The sequence below is a fragment of the Osmia lignaria genome, unplaced genomic scaffold, assembly GCF_051020975.1.
Source record: "Osmia lignaria lignaria isolate PbOS001 unplaced genomic scaffold, iyOsmLign1 scaffold0041, whole genome shotgun sequence".
NCBI classification, from domain to species: Eukaryota; Metazoa; Arthropoda; class Insecta; order Hymenoptera; family Megachilidae; genus Osmia; species Osmia lignaria.
Window position 1 is genome coordinate 250,001 of NW_027478182.1, and position 7,500 is coordinate 257,500.

The 7,500-nt window shown below is 46.6% G+C and overlaps 2 non-coding genes across 2 annotated transcripts in view; both read left to right on the forward strand.

Annotated features, from left to right (window-relative positions):
• LOC143306979 (small subunit ribosomal RNA) overlaps positions 1–8 on the forward strand; it is a 1,923-nt gene extending 1,915 nt beyond the window's left edge. The window contains exon 1 of the ribosomal RNA XR_013064239.1: positions 1–8. This exon is cut by the window's left edge and continues 1,915 nt beyond it. This is a non-coding gene — a ribosomal RNA (small subunit ribosomal RNA).
• A 1,492-nt stretch (positions 9–1,500) lies between these two features.
• Positions 1,501–1,655, forward strand: LOC143306959 (5.8S ribosomal RNA). The gene has a single exon (XR_013064218.1). It is a non-coding gene; the product is annotated as a 5.8S ribosomal RNA (ribosomal RNA).
• The last annotated feature ends 5,845 nt before the right edge of the window (positions 1,656–7,500 follow it).

A 7,500-nucleotide genomic window follows, 5' to 3' on the forward strand; every position in this document is an offset into this window, starting at 1 on the left:
GATCATTAACAAATTAAAAATACAAGAGAAAACCTAACTGAATGGATCATTGATAAAGCGATATAAAAGTTTATTGAGCTCGGACCAAAAATTATACAAAACGAGAAAGATATAATAAATAATACCATATACATGACACAAAACACATAAATCTCGGGTTCGAGCCAATAAGAAACAAATACCAAAACGCTGCGATGCGGTAAAATTACACCGACACGGTTACGTGCGGAGGTCGCTTTGATTACTCATCGCGTTTCTCCCGTCCGTTCGGAACCGCCGGCAAAAAAACTGTGCGACCAACGGCGCCAAAGAGCACGACGCCGGACCATTTCTCTCTGGCTGATGTGAATGGAAGTAAAAGACGCTTGCGTGAGGTCTCTCGACCTTTATCTCTCTAACTTATACTTATGGGTCGTCGTCTACTTGATCGGGTACAAACAAGTCGTAAGAAACAAACAAACAAACCACAAAAATACAAGTCGTAAAAAAACAAACTTCTGTTGGTTAACCTACAATATGAAGGATCGAAATGAAAGAAGGATCATATTATTACAAACCGAAAGTGAAGGATCATTAAAATTGAAATACAATATATATAAATATATAAATGTACCCGTCGTTGCGACACCCTAGTTAAATGGAAAGATATAAAAAAGAGAGAAAAGGAATACAGATGACCCGTCGTCTGATCTTTGCTAAATGATCTGGCATCACCGGAGTTTTTTTGGTCCGTGTTGCGTTCGCTCTATTCGAAATGAAACTCGCGGAGGCGAAGAATTGTTAAAAGTTTACGAAGCGTCTAGGAGTGGTTAAAACTGAGAGAGTTGAAACTACGATGTATTAGAACGAGCAACCGTCGAAACTTTGTTTTCGCGACGTTCTTTTCGTCGCTCTCGTCCCCACGCTCCTACGCTTTGGTTGTTTCTTTGCCATCCGTGTTGCGATAAAAAGATTTCTCCATTGTCCAAAAAGGACGGATCGAGATTCCTCTTTCGAGAGGGAGAGAGAGGTACTTGCGGGTAACCTGGAATCTACGAAACACGCACCGTGGTAAGATTCGTGCGTCCGCCTGATCGATGTGTGTTGTTTACGGACCGGCTGAGAAGCGACGATAGCGAGTCTTTGAAAAACTATGTGTCCATTAGTTAGACCGATCGTCGCCGGCCGTGTGTCTGTTCGAATCTCGCAACCCACGATTCAGCGACAGGACGCGCGCTCGCATTCCTTGTGTGCGTTCGTACTTTTCAAGGTTTTTAAATGTACTTTACGCCCGACCGTCGAGAGGAGCGTGCCACTGGGCGTTTCTCCGACGGTTTCCGTCCTTGGACGCGATCGTGTCGTCAACGATCGAACAAACAAACAAATACGTTGGCGACGCCCGAATTCGCTCTCCCGCACGCGCCGGGTGGGAGAGTGATGTGGGTATCGAATGTGATGCGTGTTAATAATGAAAATAACACTCTAAAGATCTAAAGAGTTTGAAATACAAAATTTTACGATTACCCTGAACGGTGGATCACTTGGCTCGTGGGTCGATGAAGAACGCAGCTAATTGCGCGTCAACGTGTGAACTGCAGGACACATGAACATCGACATTTCGAACGCACATTGCGGTCCACGGATACAATTCCTGGACCACGCCTGGCTGAGGGTCGTTTTCTTAACAAAAGACTGCTTGCGTTTGCTTCTCGAAAAAAGAGTAATTCATTTCTTTCTAAACATCTCGCCGTCGTTCAACGAAAGTAGAACGTTTCGGAGCGGGATTATCGAACGAAATTGAAAGAATGAATGAACGATAAACAAAGAAAGAGTCGCAACGTACGAGCGATAGTTGGGCAGTTCGTCGGCGTTTGTCGTGGAAACGATGTGACGAAAATCGCAACCGATACACTAAATGCAGGCCGTTAAAGGAGAGAAACAAATTTCGAAATATCTCTTCGAACTAGCGCAAGTGCGTCACGGCGCGCGAGTCGTTCGTTAAAATTTATAAACGACCGCCCGTGAAAGCACCGAGTTCTCGGAAGATAATCTATAAAGATTCTCCATCCTGCTGGAAGTTATCGGATCGGCGCGATTGTTCACTTGTAGAAATCCACGCTCCCGACGTTGCCAGAAACGATATTTACGAAAGGTGTGTCAAAAATAAACGAAAGAAGCTCTCCTATAAATTTAGAAAAAGCAAACGAGTGAAATGTTTGAGATGATAATTTGCTGAAATGCAAGCTCGAATAGCCCCAGGGTTTCGAATGATTCCCCGCGCTTTATACATCTCTCTGTTTACAAACGGTGTATAAATGAAAGATCGCTTCAGATGGGTCGTCGCTGTTTGACGCGCGATGCTGTTCCTTTTTTTTTGTCTGTCTGTGCGTTTAGCTTCGCTAAACAAGTTAAATGGTTAAAAAGCGTCGAAAAAGCGAATACACACGCGACAAGACAAATCTAACGAGTAAAGGAACGCTCCGCTCCAAGATAAAAATGGTTGTTTACAATCAATACAGCGTTTCGGTACCCCTGATCGTAGTCTAAAACTGTGTAACAAAAGAGAGGAAAGCGAATGGTGAAGGAACTTCGAAGCCTCCGTGGCGTGGCTAGAACTTGTGATAAAAGTATGTTTGCAGCAATTATGCATGCTCCCGTTAAAACAGCATTTCAATGTCTCGCATGGCTTAAAGCTCTAGGAGGCTTCAACATTTAGAATACATACGGACTACTTCGTTTGTTAAAGATAAGCGAAGACCGCGCGACCATCGCTCGGTCGTCCAGTCCTCGAAAGTTTTGTTGCGTTCCAAAGAAGAGACAAATGGGGTTTACCCTTGCGCTAAGGGGAGAAGAAGAGAAAAGCAGTTGTTAAATCTAAGAGGTGTGTGGAGTACATCGCGTGTTGGTTAAAATTGTTAAATGAAGTATACGCGAAATGTTCTCTCGCTCTTGCTTTTCCTCTTGCTTCCGTGGCGCTCGAAAAGAAGGGATGATAAATAAAGAAACCTATTCGAAATCTCTTGTGGAACAAAAAATAATACGGACGGACGTTAAAATTGAACCGAGACGAAATGGATCGTCTTGCGAGTTGTCTTCGCTTTGAAATTGTTAAAAATTGATAAAAGCAATACGACGAAGCTGCAGTCCGCAAAATGTTTGAAGCAAAAAGGAAATAACACGAAAATTATGGGAACGTCGTGTCTCAACTTTTTTTTCCCTCTTGTGCTCGTTTCATCGAACGATAAATACAAACATTTTGAAACGAGAGAGGAGGAAAAATTGAATATGCGAAAGGTTGATTCACGCACAGTTTCTCTACGTGTTTGCTTTTTTGCTTCTTTTCGTTTATTTTTTTTTTTTTTGCATCGAGCATCATTATTCACCTTTCGATGAAACCAAAGAAATTGACGACCTCAGAGTAGGCGAGATTACCCGCTGAATTTAAGCATATTATTAAGCGGAGGAAAAGAAACTAACTAGGATTTCCTTAGTAGCGGCGAGCGAACAGGAATGAGCCCAGCACTGAATCCCGCGGTACCGCCGCTGGGAAATGTAGTGTTCAGGAGGATCCGTTTATCCCGAGACATCGAATTGCGTCCAAGTCCATCTTGAATGGGGCCATTTACCCATAGAGGGTGCCAGGCCCGTAGTGACCGGTACGCGTTTCGGGAGGATCTCTCCTTAGAGTCGGGTTGCTTGAGAGTGCAGCCCTAAGTGGGTGGTAAACTCCATCTAAGGCTAAATACGACCACGAGACCGATAGCGAACAAGTACCGTGAGGGAAAGTTGAAAAGAACTTTGAAGAGAGAGTTCAAGAGTACGTGAAACCGTTCAGGGGTAAACCTGAGAAACCCAAAAGATCGAATGGGGAGATTCATCGTCAACAACGCTGGCTCCCGTTGGTGCGCGATGCCCCGGATGGACCTTCGGGTTCCATTAGCGAGGGCACACCACCTTCGGCGAATGTTCCGGCGAGGTAGTCGTGCACTTCTCCCCTAGTAGAACGTCGCGACCCGTTGCGTGTCGGTCTACGGTCCGAGGCGGAGCCTGTCCGTCACCTTAACGGTGTTCGTGACAGACCCTCGGTTGCCTGGCCGACTGCGCGACGGTACTCAGACGGTATCAGGCCGCAACCAATCCATTTTCGAATGTGTGTGCGTCAGGACCGCCGCAAGCTAGGTTCAGTTATAATTACCCGGATGTACGGACTATGCGCCGTCCCCGGGTCTGGCCAGCTGTTAGCAGGAGGAGTCCTTGGACTGGCCAAGCTTTGAATTACCGGTCGGCGACGCTATTGCTTTGGGTACTCTCAGGGCCGAAGCCTGCAGGCGAAATGCTAATGTTAAATGCTAAAGGACAGCTAAACCTTATACCGAACTGGCACGAAAATGGACATGAGATGGCATCGAAATGGAACTGTCGCCTAGATCTCTCTCCTTCGATAAACTAAACTGAATTATGGGTAGAACATGCACAAACGAAAAAGCCTCGGACGCAGGGGTTCTCGGCCCTGGAACCCCTGTGGCGGAAATATCCGCTTTGGATAGGAGGGCCACCGATAAACAACCTGGCGATTCAAACGGTCACGAATTGGCTCAGCGAATTGACATACCCCTGTCCTCGACGACCGCTTGCTTGGCCTGCAGTCTGGCTGGTACACAGACAATATGCGCAAGTGATAAAGCCATCGCAGTACACGCGCAGAAACAACATCCAAAACTGCGTTTAGTCTGGTGCTGCGCGAAGTGTGGAAAAGAGTCCGAAAAGATACATAGTATCAAATGTCATATCCCGAAGTGCAAGGGTAAATGTGAACCTGTTGAGCAGAGTTTCAAATGCACTGGGTGTGACAAGACCTTCGCCACAAAAAGGGGACTGTCAATTCATGAAATGCACATGCACCCAGACATCAGAAACGCAGCACGAGCCAAGACTGTAGAGCCAGGTAAGGGTAAGAAAGGCAGGAAATGCTCTGTCTGGACGGAGGAAGAGACAGCTTTGCTTCGGGAGTTAAACGACCGATTCAGAGCCGAAAAACAGATAGGCGCTAAAATTAGAAATTACTTCCCCGATAAAACACTGAAACAGATCAGTGAGAAAAGGAGACAGCTAAATACGCGCCAAAGGCTGGTTGTACCGGCTGAGGCAGAGGAGGATAACTCCAATAACATCTCCGAACCCAACAACATCCACGTCTCGCCGGTCGAAACGATAAATGAGGACGACGCGGAGGATGCATGGCAGGAATCTCTAATCGAATGTATCAGGGCTGGCCCCGTTCTAGAGGATCCGGAAATGGCTAAAATTGACAGCGAAATTGTGAAACTTGCCCAAGGTGAATGCCGGCCCGAAGGTATCAATCGCGTTGTGAATGCTCTAGTCGAAATGCTAAAAGGCGGAGAGGGGGATAAACGCCGAAAAACCCCAAAAAACTCGAAGAATTCAAAGTCCAAGCCAAACTCCAAGGCTCAAAGCAAGAGAACTAAGCTTGGCAAATTCAAATACGCTCGATACCAGGAGGTCTACAAAAAATGCCCCAAGAAATTGGTGGACATGGCAATCACGGGGGCAGAATTTGAAAGCGATAAAATCACTTTACCGAATAGCGCCGATGTAATCGGACTATACGGTGAGCTGTGGGGAACCACTGGCGAATGCGAGGGCTTGCCCTCTTTCGAAGGAAACCAAAGACAGCCGCACATACCAACGCGGGAAATCTGCACGCCAATTACGGCGGAGGAAATCATCGTCAGAATGCGAAAGGTAAAAACCGACTCAGCAGCAGGCGTCGACGGTGTGCGCAAAGTACACTTGAGAAAGAAGGGAGTGGTTCAGATACTAGCTAAATTGTATAACCTATTAATGTTATCTGACCACTACCCGGAACAATGGAGGATAAATCGAACAGCCCTAATACCCAAGCAAGGAAAAGACACCGCGGACGTCAAAAATTGGCGTCCGATCACCATCGGGTCAATGCTGGGTAGGATGTACTCCGCCATGATCGACGCTAGACTGAGAAGGCACGTACAGCAATCCATCCGTCAAAAAGGTTTCACCAAGGAGGACGGATGCAAACATAACATCGCATTGCTGTCGCATGCCCTGGCGGTGATGAAAAAACGCAATGGTGGTGTGGTAACAATTGTCGATATCGCAAAAGCGTTCGACACGGTACCACACGCGGCTATTAAGGAATGCCTTACTCGAAAAGGAGTCTCCTCAAAGGTTGCTCAACTAATAAGGCAAATGTACGACAGATGTCGTACAAAAGTTAAAACGAACAACGGGGAAGTGAGCGTCACGCTAAATCGAGGTGTTAAACAAGGTGACCCGCTATCCCCGCTAATCTTCAATCTAATAATAGACCCCGTTATCGAATATTTGAATAACAACACAACGGGAGTCTCGGTTGAAGATGAAAACCTGTCGATTCTCGCCTTCGCCGATGATATGGTGTTACTGGCTAAGGACGAAAAAGAAGCGAGAAAACAAATTCGAATATTGCACCAGTTCCTCCAGGATCTCGACATGAACGTTGCGGCCTCGAAATGCTCGGCCTTCGAGATCATCACCAAGAATAAGACCTGGCATCAAAAGGACCCGGAGCTAAAAATCGGCGATGATAAAATACCGGGAGCCAAGCCTGATGAAGTGATGAGATATCTCGGAGCCGACTTCAATTGCTGGAATGGCCTACTTCGCGGAAAACATCTCCAGGTTATAGTTGGTGCGGCAAACAACATCTGCCGAATGGCACTAAAGCCGCATCAAAAAATCGAACTGATAAAAACATACCTACTCCCCAGGTATATCCACAGCATGGTGGCCAGCCCACCGCCTCTGAAGACCCTGCAAGAGATAGATAGCGAAGTCCGGCAGATAGTTAAAAAGATCCTACATCTGCATCATTCAACAACTGACGGACTCATCTACTCTGGTAAAAACTATGGAGGTCTTGGCTTTCCTCGAATCGAAAACATCGTCAAATTGGCGGTTCTTCGAAGGGCAGCTAAGATGCAGGAGTCTAACGACGCAGCTGTTAGGGGAGTGGTAACTGACCTGGATGATGTTGTTAAAAAGTACGCGCAATCAGTAGAGCTAGAATGGCCAACAACGTTCGATCGAATCGAAGAAACACGTCGAGATCGGAAGAGGAAGGAGACTCAGAGATGGAAAGATCTCAACTCCCAGGGCCAAGGAGTGGCAGACTTCGCAAACGATAAGATTGGCAATGCTTGGCTCAGGAACCCAACTCTCCTCAAACCGTCGCGTTATCTTGACGCACTCCGGTTGAGGACCAACACCTTTGGAACGCGGGTAGCCTTGAAGCGGGCCAACAAAGACCAAGATATCGTTTGTCGAAAATGCAGGGTCGAAATCGAAACGTTGGGACATGTCATAGGCATGTGCCCCCATACGAAACCAGCTCGAATAAGAAGGCACGACGAGATTAAGGACTTGATCAGCGAGAAAGTGTCACGGCGATGTTCCGTATTTGTCGAACCTACAGTGGACGTG